This window comes from Myxine glutinosa, chromosome 11, assembly GCF_964187855.1.
Source record: "Myxine glutinosa chromosome 11, kmMyxGlut1.1, whole genome shotgun sequence".
NCBI lineage: Eukaryota > Metazoa > Chordata > Myxini > Myxiniformes > Myxinidae > Myxine > Myxine glutinosa.
The window spans coordinates 46,776,356-46,789,047 of record NC_136271.1 but is presented as its reverse complement, the minus strand read 5'-3'; the positions used below and the strand labels follow the sequence as shown (position 1 = coordinate 46,789,047).

The window sequence follows — 12,692 nt, the reverse complement described above, 5'->3', positions numbered from 1 at the left end:
TACTGCTTCTCAAGATCCAAAAGAATCATACACAAATAAATATCAAAAACATACTCCTTGTGGTTTTTGTTATTATATCAAATCATCCGTTGGTGATAAATATAACAAGTTAGAGATGTATAGAGGCTCAAATACCCCAGAGGAGTTTGTGAAACGACTAGAAAAAGACTGTGTTCGATTAACCAAGATAATGAGAGAAACCAATAAACCAATGTCCTTAACAAGTAAAGAAAAAAGGGAATTTATAAAAAACAATGTCTGTCATATTTGTGAGGAGAAAATTGGTAAAGGTCTAAAGGTTAGAGACCATTGTCATCTCACTGGTAAATATAGAGGTCCGGCTCATCAAAGTTGTAATATTAATTATCAACTCCCCTCTTTCATTCCTGTCTTTCTTCATAACAACGCTCATTATGATACACATCTATTTATCAAGGAACTCTCAAAGACTTCTGGAAGTATCTCAGCAATTCCAAACACGGATCAGAAATACATTTCATTCACAAAAACAATTCACACATCTCCTATTACTCATATCAGATTTCTTGATACATTTAAATTCATGGCAAGTCCATTGGTTAACTTGGTTCAAAATCTAAAAGAGTTTCCATGTCTTTCAGAGTATTTTTTAGATAAAGATTTTCTAACACAAAAGGGAATTTACCCCTATGACTATATGGACTCATTTGAGAGATTCAATGAAACACAACTTCCTTCAAAAGAAAATTTCTATAACAAATTAAATAATAGTCATATATCTGATAAAGATTATGTACACGCACAAAATGTTTGGGAAAAATATAACATCAAGAATCTTGGCGAGTATCACGATTTGTATCTCAAAACTGATGTGCTTTTATTGGCCGATGTATTTGAAGCCTTTAGATCTGTTTGTCGCACTGGATATGGATTGGATCCTGCTCACTACTACACAGCACCTGGATTGGCCTGGAGTGCGATGTTGAAAATGACAAAACAAGATTTGGATTTGATAACCGATGTTGATATGCTTTTGATGATTGAAAAGGCAAAAAGAGGTGGAATTTCACAAGTCTGCTCGAGTAGATACGCAAAAGCAAATAACAAATATCTTCCAAATTATGATCCAACGAAAGAGAGTTCTTACTTGATGTACTATGACGCGAACAACCTGTATGGCTGGGCAATGTCTCAGGCTCTTCCTTATGGAAAACTTAGATGGGTAAAGGAAAAAGACTACAAAAACGTTTTACAAGATGTATGTATCTCTACACAAAAAGAATTGGATGAAGAAAAAGTTGGTTATTATTTTGAAATTGATTTAAAATATCCAGAGGAACTCCATAACCTACACAAAGATCTCCCATTTGCTTGTGAGAAAGCAAGTCCAAAGAAAGAATGGTTGAGTGATTATCAACGATCGTTTGATATAGGTGAATCAACAGAAAAATTACTTACTACATTATATAACAAGAAAAATTATGTTCTACACCAAAGAAATTTGCGACAATATTTATCAAAAGGTCTAAGAGTAGAGAAGATCCATAGGGTTCTAAAGTTCAATCAAAGTCATTGGTTAAAGGGGTACATTGATTTTAATACACAAAGAAGAACAGAGTCAAAAACAGATTTTGAGAAAGACTTTTATAAATTGATGAATAATGCGGTCTTTGGTAAGACTATGGAGAATGTGAGGAAAAGACAAAATATCAGACTATCAACATCTTGGGAACAAGCATCAAAATTAATTAATAGACCGAGTTTTACTCGAGCTGAGGTCTTTACTGAGAACTTTTGTGCGATCCATTTGATTAAAGAGAGTATTGAAATGAACAAACCTATTTATATTGGAACAACAATTCTTGATTTATCAAAGTCATTAATGTATGATTACTTTTATAATAACTTGAGGAAGAAATATCAAAATGATGTTAATCTACTTTATATGGATACAGATAGTTTTATTTTGAAAATTAATACCAACGATGTTTATTCAGACATGAAAAGAGACATTAATATCTATGACACGAGTAATTACAGTCCAGAGAGTGAGTTGTTCTCTTCTAAAAATAAAAAGGTGATTGGAAAGTTCAAGGATGAATTAGGAGGAAATGTTATGAGTGAATTTGTGGGATTGAGGTCAAAGGCTTATGCTTATAAATACATTGTGAATAACGTTGAAAAGACTGATAAGAAGTTAAAAGGTGTAAAGAAAAATGTTATTAAAGAAACAATAAACTTTAAGGATTATTATAACTGTTTAACAACAAAGAAAGAAGAGTTTAGAAAGATTAATGGAATAAGAAGTTATAAACATCAATTATATTCAGAAGAGATAAATAAGAAAGCATTGGGGGCTTTTGATGATAAGAGGTTTATTTTAGAAAATGGAATTGATAGTCTCCCTTATGGTTATATAAGTATATAAGTGATAAGATATATATATAAGTGATAAGATATATATAAGTGATAAGATATACATAAGTGATAAGATATATATAAGTGATAAGATATATATAAGTGATAAGTTAAAAAGGGGGGGGGTTGGGGATTTTAACGGGCTACCGCCGCCTTTTTTACTATTATATAAATGATAGAACCAAGTATCAACCAGACTAAAGAGTGGAGGTGTAATCAACCTTGGTATATAAATGGAAAACATAATGAATGTGAAAAATATCAAATAGGTATAATTGAAAAGGCAACTGGTAAAAAAGTTCACAAAACAAATAAGAGAATTAATTTAAATACCGGTGAATTGGGTAAAAAAGATGGAAATATTTTTGAGTGGACGGAAAACTTTGATGGTTGTCAGGAAAATATATACTTTAATTTAAAAATGGTATGTGGCACTGGAGGCGCTCAAGCAAGAACATTGAGGGAGGTTTACCATTTTATCTTAGCTCAGTTAAAATATCTTAATAAAGAACCAAACTCAAACATATTTTTTGTTAATATATTAGATGGTGAAGAGAGTTGTAGGAGAATTAAATTATTTCCCACGCATAAACAAATATTTGTAGGGTCGTTGTTTGAGTGGGTTATATTCACCAGATGATATTAAGAGTAAAAGGTTAAAAGGTCCATGAGGTCAGAAGGATCACAGGTGTTTAAGTGGTCTAATGAATAAGGATAACATGTCAAAAGGTTAGAAGGTTCGTAAAGAACAGGGTGAGAGAAATATAGGTGTTTAGGGGCAATGAGGGAGGGAAAGAATTAATATGGAAGTGAATGGGTCAATGTTTGAGTGGGTCAAAGATTAATCTGCCAGATGATATGTAGAAGAAGGATGATAGGTCTATAAGAGAAAACAAATATTTGTAGTGTTTGAGTGGTCTAATGAACAACATTAAGGATAGGTACTACAGACAAAAGGTTCATAAAGATGAGGGTGGGAGAAATAGAGGTGTTTATGATTTTTGAAAAAGACAAGGGGGTAAATGACATTAGATAGGGATTTCCCATGTTAAACGGAGGTGTCCCAGAAGCAACATTATTACACTACTGTGGTGTGCGCTCTAACGAGTGCCGTTCTAGTTCAAATTGTGAACATGAGACTTCTGAAGACTTCTTCAGTTTACCATGAGTGTTCAGTTGCCAAGGGAGCTGATCCTTAATAGTTTCAAATGGAGTGCTTACTTGAGTGCTCTACAAGAAACTTGATAACTGAACACACTCCTGAAAACCAACATGGCAGAAGCATTATTTTTCTTTCTGACAATTGTGGGTGGAGTCAACCAGCTTTCCAGTCAATAGGTTTGAAGGCTTCATACATACGCAACTTCATTCCGAGTTATTCCGATAACTTGACTACTCCACACAAGATATCATAACACAGCATAAACAATTTTTTATTGCGACAATTTTCACTCTACTCTGGACATGCTGCTTCTGCTGTCTCAACAATGGATGGAGGTCCTCAATGTCAAACAGGAAATCAGAGCTGTCTCCCTTGACATATCACGTGCCTTCGATACGGCCTGGCACCCCGCTCTTCTCACCAAACTCTCCTCCTATAGTATCCATGGAAATCTCCAAGCATGGCTTGCGGACTTCCTCTCTGGTCGTAGTCAACGTGTGGCCCTGGATGGATTTCTCTCATCTCCCCCTTCCTGTTCAGGCTGGAGCTCCCTAAGGTAGTGTTCTGGGCCCTGTGCTTTTTCTAGTCTTCATCAATGATCTCTCCGACTCTCTGGAAAATCCTGTCTATCTCTTTGCTGATGACTCTACTCTCTGCCGCTCCATTCCTCATCCCTCAGATCGGCAGTCTGCAGCCTTCTCATTCTCTGCAGACCTGGACAAAATCACAGACTGGTCAAACAAGTGGAACATGTCTTTCAATCCCGACAAATCTCACACTCTTACTATGTCTCTCCGAAAAGACTGACTGGACAACCCACCCATCAATTTCTGAACAATCCTCTCCAAGAAGTTCTGTCACTCAAGCTTTTGGGTCTCACTATCTGCCATGATGTTTCCTGGGAAAACCACATTTTCAAGGTGGCCTCCAAAGCCAGTCGCCGACTGGGCATCCGCCATCGTGCAGTCCTTCCTTGGCACACCTGAGCTCCTCACCTCATACAAGGCTTTCATCCACAGCTCAATGGAATACTGCTCTCCCCTTTGGGCTGGTGCTCCTGCCTCACACCTAGCTCGGCTTCACGTTGCTGAAACCAAAGCTTTCAGAATCATTGGAATCTCCCGCAATGAAGCTGATTGTGAGGGCCTTTCACTCACTCACCGCAGGCAGGTAGGTGGTCTTTCTGTCGTCTACCGACTCCTATCTGGCCTAGCTCCCCCAGCTCTATCTGTGCTCTGTCCCCCAAATATTCCTGCAGGTCGCACAAGATCTGCCAGCAACCCTCTTCTGGTGAAATTGCCAAAATCAAGACTCTCTGCTCACCTTCACTCCTTCATTCCCCTTTTCTCCCGCCTCTGGAACAAACTCCCTCACTCTCTTCAATCCCACTCCTTCCTCCAGGTCTTTAAAACAGCTGTTCACCACCATCTCTTATCCTCCCCCATCCAAAACCTTGATCTTTTCTACCCCCACTAATTCACCGCAGATACACTTTTTTTAAATTCCAACTTCTTTCCTGGAAGTCCTTGCAGTGTCCATATGTTTTATACCTCTCCCACCTCCCCCCAAGCCCTCTCCCTCCCAGAGTTCTCTCGATGTCCCTGTTCTCAAATGTTGTGTTTGTGTCCTCCCCCCTCTCTCCCCATCTTGTCTCCCGCTCCCTTTATTGTACGTTTTGTGTGTCCGTTTTTTTTATTTTGTGATTAATGTTAGCTCTTAGAAGAGCCTCGATCTTGTATACAAAAACAAACCAAAAAAAAAAAGACAAGATAAAGTTGTTCCCCCACCACTTCACCACCCTCCCACAGGGAATGGGTGCTTTTAATAATAATAATAATAATAATAATAATAATCTCAGAGGGTTTTGGTGAATCAGCAATTGTGGCTTTCTATTTTTTCAGCACAACCATACAAAGTTACATTAACTTATTTACATTAACTAATACTACAATTAAAATCCAGAACAGATCCTCAGATCATTCAAGGAGCTTTGGACAGTCTTGCTGAAAACTGCACTTTATAAACCACACAATCAATATTTTTCTGCAACAACACGATATCACAGCACCACATCTGTATTCCATAGAGAGGTTACAACACTCAGAAGTAAACACACTTGCAAACATGGCAGGGCCAACACGAACCAAAACCCTACTAGCCTCGGGGGAATTACAACCACTATATCTACTGCTACAACCCAATGATCCCGCATTGTCGTGGGGTCGGCCCAGCTGGCCAGGCCAGAGTGTCGGAGATAACTCGCCTGCTCTACATTTACACGACAACCTGCTCAATATCGTCCTTCCAGAGTCAAACTGCAGGATGAACAGACCTGTTGGACTCCTCTATAACTAAGATGAGTTTCAATGACTTTCCACAACCGTCAACCCTTATATGGTTCTTCTGCGTATTTCTCATGAGATTCTCATCATACACTCATCACATCTCAAGCAAGGAATCATCGAAGTTGAGCCCATAGGAAGCAGTCGTTCATAGAGGGAAAGCGGGTATGACACTTACACCGTCTATATGCATCAAACTGGCAGGACGGCCTGCTCGATTACAACAACACCACAAACCTGCGGCACATACTGTTCACATAAAGCAACCAAAAGGGTTGGGCCTAAGGTTGGATCGAACCTTCTGCTCGTCGTACAATTACAAAACGAGTCGTTTGAGGTAATCAGAATGGATCCATACCGGATCGCAGGTCACGCACATGTATACTAGGATGATCAGTGATTATGGGGAAGATATCACAAGATCCAAATTACACGCGCACGCACAACCGAGTACACACTTGGGTCACGACCTTTCCTTCCGGATAAACGTCGATCTCTCAACCCCGATCCAGATCGACAGCACACGGAAAACTCGCGGCCTCCTCACTCGGCCTCTGGAGTGACGTGTTCAAACAATACACATGATGTCCACGAGGGGCCACCCAAGCAAGACAACAAACCACATAGGGTATCTTATTATCCATCCTTGGTGTAAATCCGTTCTTTTTATTTTTACTACCACGAGCACATTACCCAGCACTTTACCCATATGGATGGAGGGGCGATTGCATTACCACTTACACATACACATCTCGTTTTTTTCATTTTCTGTACCTCTCAATTCTAACACACACATACACACACACCAACTATATAAAGAAGAAAGTTTGTTTGTGTGATTGTTTATGCATTTAGACCCTGCCTAAATGCCTCAACGAAAGTGCAAATTTGCTGCGAAAGACAATATTCCGTGTTTTCAAAATGGTCAAGAAGAATGGGAAGCCGAGTGCTTGGTATGTAGAGCTGGTACGTACGTCTTTGTGGCAAATAAAGGTGCTGTTGATTGATTTACAATCTCATGTGGACTCTGACAAGCACAATAAATAGCACCGCAAAGCGGGCGTAACCCCTCATCCCATGCATGGTGAAAGGAAGCATTGATGATAATTTGTTATTTGAAGCGAAGTTGTATACCGAGTAGGAACTGCAAGTAATGAAATTTTTGCCCATGAACCCATTTTGCACCCATGAACCTTCCTCTACTCAACCCTGGCCTCTGATGGGCATCCTCCGTCGTGCAGTCCTTCCTTGGCACACCTGAGCTCCTCACCTCATACAAGGCTTTCATCCACAGCTCAATGGAATACTGCTCTCCCCTTCGGGCTGGTGCTCCTGCCTCACACCTAGCTCGTCTTCACGCTGTTGAAACCAAAGCGTTCAGAATCATTGGCATCTCCCGCGATGAAGCTGATTGTGAGGGCCTTTCACTCACTCACCGCAGGCAGGTAGGTGGTCTTTCTGTCTTCTACCGACTCCTATCTGGCCTAGCTCCCCCAGCTCTCTCTGTGCTCTGTCCCCCAAATATTCCTGCAGGTCGCACAAGATCTGCCTGCAACCCTCTTCTGGTGAAATTGCCAAAATCAACACTCTCTGCTCACCTTCACTCCTTCATTCCCCTTTTCTCCCACCTCTGGAACAAACTCCCTCACTCTCTTCAATCCCACTCTTTCCTCCAGGTCTTTAAAACAGCTGTTCACCATCATCTCTTATCTTACCCCATCCAAAACCTTGATCTTTTCTACCCCCGTTAATTCACCCCAGATTCACTTTTTTGAAATACCGACTCCTTTCCTGGAAGTCCTAGCAGTGTCCATGTGTTTTTTTTACCTCTCTCACTCCCCCCCCCAACCCCAACACACACTGCAAAAATGGATTTAATCGGACAAGTCGTTCTGCTCAAAATTGACGGAAACCAATTTCAAGATGGCTGCCGTGGCGGCCATATTGAAAATCGCAGCGCGCCCATTTTCGAAAGGCACCTTCCTCGACTCAACCCCAACACACACTGCAAACATGGATTTAATCGGACAAGCCGTTCTGCTCGAAATTGACGGAAACCAATTTGGCTGCCGTGGCGGCCATATTGAAAATCGCAGCGCGGCCATTTTTGAAAAGAACCTTCCTCGACTCAACCCCAACACACACTGCAAAAATTGATTTAATCGGACAAGCCGTTCTGCTTGAAATTTACGGAAACCAAAAGTTGACGGACGCCAATACCCCTTAGCCCATTGGGCTGAGGGGTGATAAAGCAGTTCTGAGGAGAGAGCTCTTCGTCCTCGTCAGCAAAATTGAAGGAATGGTGAATGGAAAGGACTCACTACATGTAGAGGTAACATTGAAATAAATATGAATCATTATAACATTGATTTTTGAGGCCGTAATACTTGTTCTTTTTTATAGATACCGTACTCAATGTAGATGACATGTAATAGATCTCACACACACACACACACACACACACACACACACACACACACACACACACACACACACACACACACACACACACACACACACACACACACACACACACACACACACACACACACACACACACACACACACACACACACACACACACACACACACACACACACACCACCCTAACTTGACAAGGAAGCAAGGCACACAGATTGAGTCTCACCCCAGCAATTGCTGCACAACCTGTTAGCAACAAGTGTGGCCAGCCACGCTGACACATTGTCTCTGCCCTGATCCTCGACAATTAGGAGTTTTGCAGTCAGGACCATTAAATTTGACTAAGGAAGCACACTAACCCTATGACATGACACTGACGTCATGCACATAAATTATACCACACGTGTATACTAGGATGTATATATATATATATTGTTACGGACACGACTTAGATGTTGCTTGACCGAGCGGAATGGGCGCCGTGTTCGCACAAGTTACCCGATTACACTCGAACGTTGGCCGAATCGCGCTATGCTAAATCAATGAAGGAAAGGACACAACGGCTGGGATTAAGGCAACGACACAAGGGGTACAGTTCTCAAGACCTCCAGAGGAGGATATAATATTGGTTATGCAGAACGGTTAGATTACACGGCAAGAGGTAAAGCACAGCAAGATGGGCACTTAGACACAGTCTTATCTTATTCCCGACAGACCACAGACAAACGGGACAAGACTGACTTTCACGGGGATTGATGGCAGGGGAGGGCAGGCAGTCGATAGCTCAAGGTGCACCTTGGCTCAGGGGCAGAATCGACCCGGTCCGGTCCAGAGAGGCGGGGAGGTATTTCTCAGCGCTAGGAGGTGGCGTCCTTTCTTCTTCGTAGCTGAGGCGCATCTGACGTCACCTCCGTCTTCCTGCGCATGTCCAGCGGGGAGTGACACGCCCTCTGCTCGTTAGCTCCGCCCCAGATGGAATCGGTCCGCCGCTCCTATTGGGTGCGGGGGGGTTACCGGGCTCCGCCCTTGACGAGGAGCTGACAGCGAGCCCCTGCATGGTAACCCCGTCGGAACACATGTTCAATGGCGGCTAACCAAGCCGGAGTGAGGACGCGCACTCCCCGCGCCGCCGGCGCTGTTGTTGTTGTTGGTGTTGTGGTTCCATGAGGAAGAGATGCGGGGAGGTATTGGGAGGTCCTAAACTTACTAATGGTGCCATACAATCACATTCTGGTGCAACGAAGAGTCAGAATTAATGGAAACGAGTCCTTAACTGACATAGACTAAGAATAACTAGCAAGATGTCCTATAGTTGTCTACGTGAGATGCGGTGGACCTGGGCACGACATTTAATGGGGGAAAAAGGGGAAGGTCGGGGCTACAGAGTGTTGTTTACAGAAAATGGGACTAGGGAATGGGGGATTGGGGATAGTTGGGAAGTATTGGGGAAATAGGGGAATATTTACAAGCGGATATGGATGGAGGCCAAATCCCATATCCGCAACATTGCACCCTTCTCTACCTCGGGGCGTCCCGACCCGATAAATTTTTACCTACTTTAGTGTGGCACTCAGATGTAGTTCCCTCTACTATTAACTCAACCCTGAGTGCGACAGTTTTACAGATGTTCACAAATGAGTAAATATGTCCCCCTGCGACGTTGCACCCTTCTCCTCACAGAAACACACCCACAGGATAACCGAATCTCGGAAAGAATCCTCAAACTAAACATACAGCCGGTAGGGAGCATTATTTACACAAGACTACACTGATATTTACACTACGATCCAGGACCTGTTTTTGGAGGAACACATGCAGATGTTATGCATAGAGAGAGAGCACGCATGCCAGCATCGATACACCAACCCACGAGTGCCCTGTGGCCTTAAGGCCTTTAATAATGTGCAGAGCACCCCATCCCAGCACCAAACAGCACCACCCCATCATGTACAGTCAGCACCATCCGGTGCACCAATAAAGTGTTCAACGTCACCGGTGGTGTCGCAGCCGGCCGATGTTCTGCCACTGGTCTTGCCTTCCTGAAGTGCTTGGCCTTCTAGCTTCCTTAGAAAATAAAGAAAGGCGCCAACCGCGTCCATTTCTGTATTGTGGCCGTCAGGGGGCCAACTAAAAGTGGTTCACCTGTATGGCATAGGTGCCACGTTGACCCATAGGTCCATCAACGGGTGGTGCTTGGCCGCAAAAGACTGCGGTCCATGGTGGGCGGCCACAAAAATTGCGGTCCATATGGTGTATCGATCCAGGCAGCAAGCAGCGAAAGTACAGGCCCACAACTGCGGAGCCAGCACCTCTCTCTCCTCTCTCTCTGCCCCAAAGCCAGATCCTCGGAGGTGGGAGACAAAAGAAGAAGACAAGTGAGTTAGGTGGTAAGGGCGCAAAAGTGCACGCAATACAAGGTGATGCACACTGGGGGCACATGGGAACCAGGTGAGACAGGTACGTTCCTACCGTACGCCCCCCCCCCACCAGGTAACCGACATTGCCCCTCCCTTACCCCTTACTGTATCCACAAAACACAACACTACCCATAAACATCTACTTTACAAATCCACAACGTCCCTACTGTCTTCCCCGTTCCTCCCATAAACCAAATTCGTCTTCTCTCCCTCCTAACCAATCAAATTTGCCATTTCCAACTCTCATCAAAATTTGCCATCTCCAACTCAACATCAAAATTTGCCATCACCAATTCATCATCAGTCCCTCCTAGGGAGGGAGAGATGGAATCACCCCAATGTCTCATCCACGTCGTGATGCGTCTCACAAATCCACACAGCAATTCTCATTTCCTGCACACAGAACAAAGAAAACACAGGTGTGGAGTCATCATCATCACCTCAGGTAAGTGGCTGCGTATGGTGCGACAGGTTCATCAATCCTAACTATTTCCTAAATGACTAACAACTTTACATTACCCGGGGTCTTTCTCCTGCCAAACCATCGGCCCTCTTACACTATGGGTTCTAAAAACCAATTCCCATTGACCAATCTGTGGTGCCTCTCAATTTGGGGTCTCACTCCCCCGATTCATCTCCCGGTGCCTTCGCACAATTTCTGGGCTGTGACGTGTACCTCTCCCAGCAGGTCTACCCACCTGCACACCTCCACCACTGTAGTTGCCACCCGAGCTTACCTGCTCCTCACCCTAACCTAACTAACGGGGGAAGGCCCTCTCGCACTCTCACCCCCTCAGTGCCCTCTCTGGCACGGGCTGCCCGATCTACACCCGGGATCCTCAGGCACCCACTGACACTAACGGCTCCCAGAGCCCACCTGCGGCCTCACCTGGCCGACATCCTCACAGTGGTGGAGTGCCCAAACCAACTACACACACTAACAGGCTACACGCCCAGCCATTTCCACAACACCAATGCACCCATCCACAATACCATTCTGCAACCGCACCACAAATGCCAATATCCAACCACAATTTACCTATACCCTCTACCTAACACTTACACTACCCGCCCCGGGTACTCGTGAAAGGGGTCCACTCTTCCCCCATCCACACCTTCGCACCATGCACACCACTCCGTACCACTTACTCCAACTCTCTCCACACCACTCATTCCAATACTCCATGTACTCCACACACCTGTACTTGCACACCTGTGCTCTCACACCTGGTGCCACCTGCACCCTTCTCTCCCCAAGCGCATTCGCGCTGATCCACAACACTCACTACTCCACACACTGCTCCACTCACCTGTCCAGTTCTCACACAGCATCATCTCATCTAACTACTCCCCTCTGAAACTTGCGCTTCCCAGTCGTCCCTTTAAACTATTGCGCTCCCTCGTCATTATCATCCACACTAAACTACCTGCGTCCCCACTACAGGTATCAGTCACTAACTAACCTTAACGTTACCTAATGTCATCTTCGCTAGATCCCTATCAATATAACCTAACCCACCCGGGCTAGTTTTCACTGCCATACACCCCATAAGCTATTGCGCATTTGCCCCCCTTGTTTGTGAGGGATGACAGAGTTGCCATCCCACCACATCGGGCATCTCCCACTACCAATTTTGCACATCAGACCTGTCGCACACTTCACCAACGGCCTTTCACGAACACCCGGATCCAAACCAATCCCCAAGCCGACTGAAGCTTTCCTCACATCATATACATTGCCACTCACCTCCGTACCTCGTCTCCGCACCTCCTTTGCCACCTGCAAACTCTTTATTTGGTTAGTGAGCATCACATTATGAGTTGAGCACCGACCTTGTACCAATTCCATTACCTCCTCCTGGATTTCTCTCTTAGTTTCTGTCCGTCTCTTCTTAATTTCACTCACCTCTTCTTCCACTTCCTTTAATTTTTGTTTAACCTCTTTTATTTCCC

The 12,692-nt window shown here is 43.9% G+C and overlaps 1 protein-coding gene across 7 annotated transcripts in view; it reads right to left on the bottom strand.

Moving 5' to 3' along the window:
• The window catches only part of LOC137436649 (protein angel homolog 2), a 53,860-nt gene extending 47,376 nt beyond the window's left edge, over positions 1 to 6,484 (bottom strand). For 3 of the 7 annotated variants that reach the window (XM_068130619.2, XM_068130624.2, XM_068130625.2), the window contains exon 1: positions 6,360 to 6,462. The gene's annotated coding sequence lies outside the window, so the exon portion shown is untranslated. Of the gene's footprint in view, positions 1 to 6,359 lie in introns of all 7 variants that reach the window. The other 4 variants (XM_078786622.1, XM_068130626.2, XM_078786624.1 and 1 more) reach the window with 4 other exon arrangements.
• Positions 6,485 to 12,692: the final 6,208 nt, after the last annotated feature.